Source organism: Mesoplodon mirus (genome assembly GCF_964341445.2).
Source record: "Mesoplodon mirus genome assembly, chromosome: 11".
Taxonomy (NCBI): domain Eukaryota; kingdom Metazoa; phylum Chordata; class Mammalia; order Artiodactyla; family Ziphiidae; genus Mesoplodon; species Mesoplodon mirus.
The window spans coordinates 94,815,316-94,827,332 of NC_138987.1; positions in this window are offsets into that span (position 1 = coordinate 94,815,316).

Sequence of the window (12,017 nt, forward strand, 5' to 3'; positions counted from 1 at the left end):
ATTTGTCCATTTCTTCCAGGTTGTCCATTTTATTGGCATATAGTCTCTTATAATCCTTTGTTTTTCTGTGGTGTCATTTGTGATTTCTCCTTTTTCTTCTAGGTTTCCCCAATTTAATGTTGTATAATTGTTCACTGAGCCTCCTATGATCCTTTGCATCCTTTGTGTGATAACAGTTGAATGTCACCTCTTTCATTTATAATTATATTTACTTGAGTCCTCTTTCTTTTTTTCTTGTTTAGTCTTACAAATACAATGTCTATCTTGTTTATGTTTTTTTAAAAAAACAGCTCTTAGTTTTATTAATCTTTTTTATTGTTTTTTATCTCTAGTTTATTTATCTCCCCTCTGATCTTGTTATTTCCTTCTTTCTATTAACTTTGGCCTTAGTTTGTTCTTCTTTTTGAGGTTCTGTGAAGTGGAAGTTCAGGTTGTTCATTTGATCTCTTTCTTCTTAATGTTGGTATTTCTTTATAAATTTCCCTCTTAAAACTGCTTTTGCTGCATCCCACAAATTCTGATATATTCTGTTCCATTTTCTTTTGTCTCAAGATATTTTTAAATTTCTCTTTTGATTTTATCTTTTACCCATGGATTGTTCAGGGGCTTGTTGTTTAATCTCCACATAATTGTAAACTTTCCTGTATTTTTCTTGTAGTTGATTTCTAGTCATACCATTGTGGTCAGAAAAGATGCTTGGTATGATTCAATCTTCTTAAATTTACTATGACTTTTTTTATGATCAGTATATGACCTATCCTGGAGAATGGTCTATATATATTTGATAAGAATGTATATTTTGCTTCTTTTGGCTGGGATGTTCTATATATGTCTGTTATGTCCACTTGGGCTAGAATATATTTCAAGTTTAACATTTCCTTTGTTGATTTTCTGTCTAGATAATCTATCATTTGATGATAGTGGGTATTATAGTTCCATATTATTATTGTATTGTTGCCTCTTTCTTCCGTCACATTTGTTAGTATTTGTTGAAGTTGAATGTATATTTGCATTGTTATATCTTCTTGATGAATAACTCTTTTATCATTATATGCAAGGACTTTCTTTAGCTCTTGTTACATTTTTGTTTAAATTCTATTTTGTTTGTTATAAGTATCACTACCCCTTCTTTATTTTGTTTTTTTGTTTTTTTTTTTTTTTGCGGTATGCGGGCCTCTCACTGTTGTGGCCTCTCCCGTTGCGGAGCACAGGCTCCGGATGCGCAGGCCCAGCGGCCATGGCTCACGGGCCCAGCCGCTCCGCGGCATATGGGATCCTCCCAGACCGGGGCACGAACCCGTATCCCCTGCATCGGCAGGCGGACTCTCAACCACTGCGCCACCAGGGAGGCCCCCCCTTCTTTATTTTGGTTTCCAATTCTGTGGAATATCGTTTTTCATCCCTTCACTTTTAGCCTAAGTGGATTCTCAAAGCTGAAGTGAGTCCCTATGAGTATATATGTAGTTGGGTCTCAGTTTTCTTATCAATCCAGTCACTCTATGCCTTTTGGTTGGAGAATTCAATCCAGTTACATTTAAGGTAATTATTAACAGGTAAGCACTTACTTAAGCGATTTTATTGTTTTCTGGATGTTTTGTAGTTTCCTTGTTCTTTTCTCTTTCTCTTGCTGCATTTGTTTGCAAATTGATAATTTCCCATAGTGGTATGTTTTGATTCTCTTCTCTTTATTTTTTGTGAATCTATCATAGGTTTTCACTTTGTGGTTACCATCAGGCTTAAATAATACATGCTATAGATATAACAATCTATTTTATGCTGATAACAACTTCAGTTGCAAAACAAACCTTACCTTTTTATTCACTCTTTTTATGTTTTTCATATCACAATTTACCTCTTTTTATATTGTGTGTTTAAAAACAAATTATTTTTGCTATAGTTATTTCTAATATTCTTTTCCTTTAAACTTTATACTATTTCAGTATTAGAGTATTCTGGATTTGACCTTGACCAATGTCCTGTATATTTTCTATGTTCTCATGTTACTAATTAGCATCCTTTCATTTCAGGTTAAAGAACCCCTTTCAGCATTTCTCATAAGACAGATCTAGTGATGATGAATTCCCTCAGCTTTTGTTTGTTTTTTTGAGAAGATCTTTATCTTTCAATTCTGAAGGACAACTTTGCCAGGTTGAATATTCTTGCTTGGCAGTTTTTTCCCTGGCACTATCCCACTCTCTCCTGGTTTGTCAGGTTTTGCCTGGAAATCTCCTCATAGCCCTCTAGGAGTTCCCCTGTAAGTTATAGCTTCTTTTTCTCCCACTGGTTTTAAGACTATCTCTTTGTCCTTGATTTTTTTTTACAGTTTTATTATAATGTGTCTTGGAGAGAATCTCTTTAAGTTGATTTTGATTGGTGACTCATGAGCTTCATAAATGTGGATATCAAAATCCCTCAGCAGATTTGGGAAGTTCTCGACCATTATTTTTATTTATTTATTTATTTATTATTATTTTTTTTTGCGGTATGCAGGCCTCTCACTGTTGTGGCCTCTCCCGTTGCGGAGCACAGGCTCCAGACATGCAGGCTCAGTGGCCATGGCTCACAGGCCCAGCCTCTCCGTGACATGTGGGATCTTCCCGGACTGGGGCACGAACCCGTGTCCCCTGCATCGGCAGGTGGACTCTCAACCACTGCGCCACCAGGGAAGCCTGAGGTACACATTTTTTTTTTTTTTTTGCTGTACGCGGGCCTCTCACTGTTGTGGCCTCTCCCGTCGCGGAGCACAGGCTCCGGACGCACAGGCCCAGCGGCCATGGCCCACGGGCCCAGCCACTCCGCGGCACATGGGATCCCCCCAGACCGGGGCACGAACCCGTATCCCCTGCATCGGCAGGCGGACTCCCAACCACTGCGCCACCAGGGAAGCCTGAGGTACACATTTTTTTTTTTTTTTTTGCTGTACGCGGGCCTCTCACTGTTGTGGCCTCTCCCGTCGCGGAGCACAGGCTCCGGACGCACAGGCCCAGCGGCCATGGCCCACGGGCCCAGCCACTCCGCGGCACATGGGATCCCCCCAGACCGGGGCACGAACCCGTATCCCCTGCATCGGCAGGCGGACTCCCAACCACTGCGCCACCAGGGAGGCCCTGAGGTACACATTTTTGAAAGTACTTTTTAGATGGTTTTCATTCTTTTGACTGCATCACTCCACTGAGACTGAAAATGTGAGTCATTGCTCTTAAAGATACAAGCATATATGTCTTTAATAATCTAAAACAACATTTAATTACAAGGAAATATTTGGCTTTCTGTTTTTTAATCACATCGGGAACCACCACTCAAACCCTATTTTAGTGTAATAATGATTATTCATGTTAACCTTGAGAACACATCACTTTTTAAAATTTCTTTTTTAACCTGTCTTCTTGACATTTCTTATTAAGAGAAAATTCTACAGAGTATTTTTTAAACAAACCGTCTAACATTAAAAATATTTAGAAAGTAAAATTTCGTGTTTTGAATCATAAAACTAAGGCCCATGAGGTCCATTTGTATTTTAAAATAGAAATGGGTTAAAAATCCCAACTGGCTTTACACCTTATTATGTCTATATATTAGGTCATCATCCCCTTCCCTAAACTGCTTACTCTAGTATCCTCTATATCAATGGTATCATCATTATTTCATTCAGTAAAAACTAAAAACGTATGCATCTCTCTTATCCTTTCCCTCTCCCCACTCTTGTCTTCACCTACTGTCAGATTTAATGTCATCATCTATGTCAGTAACCTCCCAATTATTGTCGTCTTCACAATTCCTAACATCACACTTTTGGATAAAAACACTATTTACTTCTACTGTTCCTAACTATTTTTCTTATTTGTTCTTTATTCCCATCTGTATCAAATCTATTGTCCTCTGAACAGGTCAAATTGTCTACCCACAGTATGGAAATCTGACCTTGTCAATCCTTTCTTAGGATTAAAAGGATAAAAGCCCTCCTCAAAGGGCTTTTATTGACTCTATGGTACTATTCAAGCTTAGATTATGAATCTTTCTTCTTCTCACTCACACACACCCACTTCTTGTCCTTCCAGACTGTCCAGGTTCCATCCATCTCCAGATATTCATAACCCCACCTAATAAACCAACAATACTGGAGTGTGTATAGCTCTCTTTATTCATTTTACTGTTTCTTTCTTCTTAGTCTTTGTCATTTCCATCTCCAATTCTTGGTATGTGTTAACCCCGTTCAACTTGATATCTAACATATTTTTTAAAAAAAACACTCCATCCAAATCACCTAATCCAGGAGATCTCTAACATATTTTTTAAAAAAACACTCCCTCCAAATCACCTAATCCAGGAGATCTTCCCTAGCACCATTTTCTCATAGTTGATACTGGTAATCCATTGCAAAATTGTTATGTATAATCCTATCTTCTCTAATACCCAGTAATTGTGTCTACCATTGCAAATTACATATTAATTTAAAACCATATGCTTATGTCTATGCCTTAAATAGATTGTGGACAATTCGATGATAGGGATTGTGCTTTATACTTTATTAAACTATGTATATCCATTGCCAAACAATATGCTTGACACACAGAAATCCTTAACAGATACTAGCTCAAACAATAAACAGGAAACAGCCTTGATGAAAATACAACAGTTTCCTATTTGTATGTTTAATTATATATTCTGTTGTGCTTTGATGTTGTTAATTCTGTGTAAAATAATGGAGAAAAAAATTAATGCAGTATAAAAAGGCTCCAGGAGATGGGCTAACACCACAGAAGGAACATTGTAAGCTTTTAGTAGTTATTTTCAAACTCTCCCAGAGGATAATGTGAGAATTGTAGAGCTTAAACTGAATGCATTTTCATTCTTGTGTACACAAATGAATCTACTGGGAACAACTGAAGAAGCAATAAATAAATTAGAATTCGACCAACTGTTATTAAGTGCATTAAAAAAAAAGGTTGTGACTTGGGAGATCTTGGTTCTACCTAGATCTTCAACTAATGAGCCTTTTTCCTTGGGAAAAGTGCTGTCTTATTCCTAACTCTATTTCCTTGGGCACCTGGGACAAGTACTGTCCAAATTTCATGATATTTACAAAGTTCTACTATTCTTTGATATTTAAAGTACTGAAGTAAACACAAAATCCACTTGGATGCAAGATGCAGAAGTTGTAAATAACATCTTTCTTTTTTTCCATGAATGTGGAGATTACTGCTGTGGCAGGAAATGTAAGGTTAAATGGCAAATAAACAAGCAGTCAAACAAAGAAAAATAACTAGGATGCTAATAGAAATTTGAAGTCCTCTAATTTGTAAGTCATGCATGTGATTTACTTGAGAGCAATTTTGAAAAGAGTTACTATTTACATGCTGTTTATTCTCAAATTCTAAGTTAATACCACAGGAGGAGAAAAAATGTTCAGTTTCATTATATTATATAGATGGATATTAAACAAAAAATGAAGTTTTCTAGCATGGACTAAGTTAATATAATGAAAATATTTCTTTGTGAAAGAAATGACATCTCAGTAGAATTGTTTTTTTTAGAATTACAGAAGGTTTCAACTGAGATGGGGCCAAGAAATTATTTACCCATTACAAGCTCAGGAAACTGTGTCAAGCAATAACAGTTGCCAAGATGGTGATCTATTCTCTTTCCCTCCCTGCTGAAGTTCAAGATTTATGAATTATCTGCCTTGTGTTCATTCTACTACAGTGTGCTAGTTGGCATTATATGTTCCTTGCACAGTACGTAATACCCACTAAGTGTTCTGAATAAATATTTAGGTTCTGAATAAATATTTTTTCAAGTGTGTTTGCAGATTTTTCACTTTTTTGTCACTCAGCATTTCAATTCTGCTTCAACATGCCCATGCATATCCAGACTCAGCTCTGTTTCTCCCTGTCCCATTTATTTACTTCATCGCTCATGTGAATTTTAGAATCTTTTTGTCATGTCTCTTATTAATCCAAACACATTTACAAAAAAGTCAAGACTACAAAAGTTTCCCTTGGTCATGGCCATACATCATATGCTTGCGTTTCTAGGCAACGGTCCAGTAAACACCCCTGACCACATCTATTTTTAGAGTCACAGCTTGAAGTCAGTATCCTGCCCAGAGGACTGTTTCTCACCACAAAATTGCATTGTGCCTCACTACCTTCTCCCTTTATGGTACACAGGAAGAGCTTAATTCAGGCTCAGTCATGTTAACCAGACTGTTACTTACTGGCCAAGAAGGCCTGCGGATTAGGCCATGGTGGTTTTTCTCACTTAACAAATTTAGTTTCTGCATAGTTTGTTGAAGTGGTGGCAGTTATTCTCAGATGACTTGAACCCAGGCTGTTTGCAAAGCAAAATTGTACATTTCTATATCCAGTAGTTTTAAAAGGTCAGATAAATATGTCCTTATGCAACCTATACATGTACTTTTGTACTCAAATTACTCTTTCTGCATAAATTCATTTTGTTTGTTTTATTCCATTTATTAGAAGGTATGTTTTCTGAAAGCAATGTCATGTCTTTCTGCAATTTCACATGTCACTGAAACATCACTACTATTCAGCACATCCTCAATAAATGTTCCATGATGACAGATGCAAGGTGAATATATGCTTAGCATTGAGAAAGATTTTGGAATTTCTTTGTACATATTGTCTCTTTATACAAGTAAGGTTTTTTTTCTTTTTTTGCAGTACACAGGCCTGTCACTGTTGTGGCCTCTCCCGTTGCGGAGCACAGGCTCCGGACGCACAGGCTCAGCGGCCATGGCTCATGGCCATGAGCCATTGCGGAGCCATGGCCATGCCGCTCCGCGGCATGTGGGATCTTCCCGGACCGGGGCACGTACCCGTGTCCCCTGCATCGGCAGGTGGACTCTCAACCACTGCGCCACCAGGGAAGCCCTACAAGTAAGTTTTTTAACTTCTCCCCTGCCTTTTAAGTTTTTTAGCTCACCATCCTAATGCAGAATATATCTCTTTAAGAATCCTTAAGGAAGAATGTTAACTAGATGTTGTGGTGATCTTTTTTCAATATATACAAATATCGAATCATTATGTCATATATTTAAAACGAATATAATGTTATATGTCAATCACACCTCAATTAATTAATTAAAGACACTTTGCCCCCACCACCACCACTTCAAAGAAAAAGAATCCTTTCCTCACTCCATTAATTTATGTAGCAGGGCTTTACATATGACACCATAGCTCTCCATGCTCAGCTTTATCTATTTCCAGAAACTGTACTTGTAGGTATGTTTTGTGACTTTCCGACAGGACTCTAAGTTCTTATTTAAACTAAATGAAATACTAGGTGTTCTGTTTATACCCTATTGCTATCTCTTTTTCTTGGTCTTTTATTTAAGAGACACATAATATCAGTTAAAAACAAAGCCACTAGGGCTTCCCTGGTAGCGCAGTGGTTGAGAGTCCGCCTGCTGATGCAGGGGACACGGGTTCGTGCCTCGGTCTGGGAAGATCCCACATGCCACGGAGCGGCTGGGCCCGTGAGCCATGGCCACTGAGCCTGTACATCTGGAGCCTGTGCTCTGCAACGGGAGAGGCCACAACAGTGAGAGGCCCATGTACCGCAAAAAAAAAAAAAAAAAGCCACTAACATAAAAAATAGCTCTTCAAGTAAGTGTGATTTAGATTTCCCCATAAAAAGCCCACATTCATTTCCTTTTATAAACCAAATATTTTTTTAAAATGTGGTTGTAAATGTCAGCCTACATTTCATATATAGAGATCTAATTTTACTCTAAAATAGTCAATGGAAAATGTGGATTAGCTGAAAAGAATATTGGTCGAAGACTGTCAGAAGATAACATTATTCTTTTTTCCTTCAACTTGTTTCATATTCACTTATCTTGTTTATTCTTGAACTTGTTTCACACTTTCTTGTCCATTTTTCTATCACCTACACTAAAATGTAAACTCCATGATGGCAAGAAATTTTGCCTAGATTGTTTAACATTTTCATGGCTTAGAAAAGCACCTAGCAAATAGTAGTCACTAAAAAACCTATGTTGAATAAAATTGTTTATTGTCCAAGTTGAAACATGTCAACAAATTTGCTTTCCTTATTTCCTTAGTATATTTTTAAGAATTTTGACTTTGATACCTTACTTTTCCTCAAAATTTTATGATGTTTTGTTATCTTACTTTATATTGTATCTCAATGTTTTGAATAAATGAACATAAATAAAATATATACTGAATCAATCTTATAAATTGATATCAACTCTCATATATTTACTTATTTTTTAATGCACACCAGGGTTGTGATTTAAGTTCCTAATTCTTCTGCATATGATGTATATACAGTAGAGATTCAAGTGTGTGTTTTTATATTGGCATAAAAAATTTCACAGCAGTAATTATTTAATAGTATCTCATTTCCTACTTTATCTGCAATGCTACCTCATCTGTTTTTTCATCTATTCACATGGCTTTTCATTGTCTGTATCTTTTCTCTTTCAATTTATCGAATTTGTCTACATTCTCATGTCACTTTGTTGTAATGAACATAGCTTTAGCAAAGGTCTTAAAAATTAGTAGGACAAGTCCCTCATCATTTTTTCTTCTTCAATAGTGATAGGTCTACTCTTGGATTTTGCATTAATGAACATAGGATAACCTGGGATATTAATTGGAATTGAACTGAATCTCTAAAATATTTTAGGATTAATTGACATCTTTATTAGATTCAGTGGTCCTATCAAAATTTAGTTGTTTTTGAAAATATTTCTATAAAATTATACAATAAATTCAATATAGATCTTGTCTATTCCTGTTAGATTTACTCATAAGTATCTTACAGTGTTTCTGTTGTGGTTGTTAAGTTAATTAATTATTTCTGTTTATTATTGAACATTAATAGTATTTGCAAATTAATGTTACATTCAGTTATACTAATATTATTTCTATTAACTGGTCATTAAATTATTTTTTATGTTCTATGTGGATAAATATATCATCAGCAAAAAATTTTTTTTAAGTCCTTTTCTTTTTAATTTTCTATGGTGGTCTTAAATGTGCTGGAGAATCTCCTCAATGATATTGAAAAGAAGTGGTATTATTATCATTTTGTCTTAATGATTTTCTAAAAAGCTACTAATACCTCCAGGTTAAGAATGATGTTTATACACATTCTGATATATATGCTAAGGATTGTTTTTATCATGAAAAGCTGTTGAATTATAATAAATATGCATTCCACCTGGATATATTCATCTTCTATTTCTTTAATCTATTGTTTGGAGCAAATTTCATTTGACAATTTTTCTTCCAAAAGAAAATTATTATTACAACCCTGAAATAAACTCAATTTGGTCATCTATAGACTAGACAGTTTTATATACTGTTTGATTTGGTTTGGTACTGTTTTAAGATTTTGCGACAATTTTCACAGTAAGATTGACTTTTCCTTTTCCTGTTAACACATTCTCATCTAATTTGGACATCAACACAACTCTAGTCATAGTGAAAAAAAATAGCAACAATTCCTTTCTCTCCTATAGTTTAGGAAAGTTTATATGTTTTAATTATTTCTTCCTTGAAAGTTTATTATTTCTCTCCTGTAAAAATATTTGGCTTTTGTGTTATCCCTATAGGAAGATTTAAAATAATGTATTGATTTCATAAAAATTATTATAGCTTTGTCAAACTTTGCAGAATTGACTTTTACCTATGTTAAATTATCTCACACATATTGTACATAGTAAATAGTTACAGTGTCTGTAATTGTTCTATTGACTAAAAATTATTGCTTGATAATTCTCTTATTGACTGAATAGGTTGTGGATTTACTGGTTGAAGTTCTGTTTTCAGAAGCGCATGTTGAGTGAAAGTTCATATGAATGACTCCTTTTTAAGCTGTTTCCCTTTAGAGTCATTTTTTGGTTTTCTTTTTCAAATTGCCCCATCTAATTTATAATTATAATAAAGATAATGATTATTACTCTTCTGTAGAATATAACATTATAAAGAAGTACCAATACTTATTTTTAAATAAACTTTTTATCTTAGAGTAGTCTTAAATTTACAGAAAAATTGCAAAAATAGTAGAGTGTTCCCTACACCCAGTGTCCAGTTTCTCTTATTATTAACAGCTTACATTAGCATGGTGCATTTTTCACAGTGAATGAACTGATATTGATATATTATTATTAATGAACATACTTTACTCGTATTTCTTTAGTTTTTACCTAATATCCATTTTCTGTTCCATTATGCCATCCAGGATACCATGCTACTTTTAGTCATTCAGTCTCTTTAAACTCCTTTGGCTGTCATCATTTCTTAATATAACAGAAATTATAAATAGCTAAAAATGAGAGCATTAAGACATTAGTTGATTATGTTACTATTCTGGTAAGAGATTTGGTGCTATTGTTCTGAGCAATAAAGAGAGAGTAATATAATGAGTGGTGTACATGAGGAAGAAGGAGAAAAGAGCCCTATTTAGGAGCAGAGATAGATCTGAGACACTCTCATACATCATAAATGAAATAATATTGGCCATAAGTTGGTAAAGTTGGTAATTATTTAAATTAGGCATATGATGATTCATCATGGAATTTTTATTTTGTATACACTTATATTTTCATTATTAAAAGGTCATATGGGCCTCCCTGGTGGCGCAGTGGTTGAGAGTCCGCCTGCCGATGCAGGGGATACGGGTTCGTGCCCCGGTCTGGGAGGATCCCATATGCCGCGGAGCGGCTGGGCCCGTGAGCCGTGGCCGCTGGGCCTGCGCATCCGGAGCCTGTGCTCCGCAACGGGAGAGGCCACAACAGTGAGAGGCCCGCATACAGCAAAAAAAAAAAAAAAAAAAAAAAAAAAAAAAAAAAAGAAAAAAAAAAAAGGTCATATAAGTACACACATATGCATATATACATATGTATGCATATACATGTAGGTATGTATGCATATACATGTACCTATGTAGTATATATATGAAAGCTATCTCTCTGTTGTTTCAACTTATATGATACAGCATACTTAATTCTACTCAAACTTATAAAAGCCTATGCACAAAATGATTAAGAAGTTTAATTTTTTCTCTATTTTTTCCACATAGTACTTATAACCATATTTTATTACAAATTTTTCACTTTTGAAAAAAATTCAGAAAGAGATTATGTGATCCCACCATTTGTTTCTTAAAACTCTGGTGACTTCTTGTCACTGAATTCACCATTTTTAAATCATAAAGTGATGTTAGGACCTAACATTTATTCCACCAAAAAGGGAAATTTTCTGTGTAGTGAGAGGCAGAAGTACTGTGGTTTGTGCTATGCTTTTTCAACAGAAAGATGAGATTAGAATAACACTTGTCATATCCTTTTCAGGGATCAGAATTGACTGGATATTACTAGTATCAAATCTAAATCAGGAACTCAGGACATGTTTAATTTTTTCAGGAGGTTCTTATCCACAAGAATCAGGACCTTCCTTCCCTAATCAGATGTGTGTCTGTGTGTGTTTGTGTGTGTGTTTCTAACAACTATTGTTCAATAAATAAGAAACTCTTGAGGTTTTAACCTCAAGAATATTTCTAAAAATATATGTGCTATAGGTAATTCTAATTGTTTCTTAAGTTTTTGAATTGACTTACTGAAGGCAATGAATACTTGTTACTTCTGAGGTATATTCTGCTCCACTTTATTTAATGATGGTAAGGAGGATATACTTATTGAAGAATCAGAAGTTATGATATTACTATAAGATGTGACACACAACCTTACTTGCAAAATGAAACAAATTATTTTCATTGTTTCCAACTATCATGATCAAATGTAAAACAGTTTATATTTTTTAAAATCTAAGCACTATGCATATTTATTAAACACCTTTTATTTTTTCCTGAGAGCTCTGCTAGGCAATGTTAAGATGTTGCTATATAAACAAATGTGAGATTAGTTTTGTTAATGATGACAATGATAACTTGTAAATGATGACAACGATATGGGCAGAACTTTAATTAAAGTATACTAGGAAAAACCATTCAACAAAAAT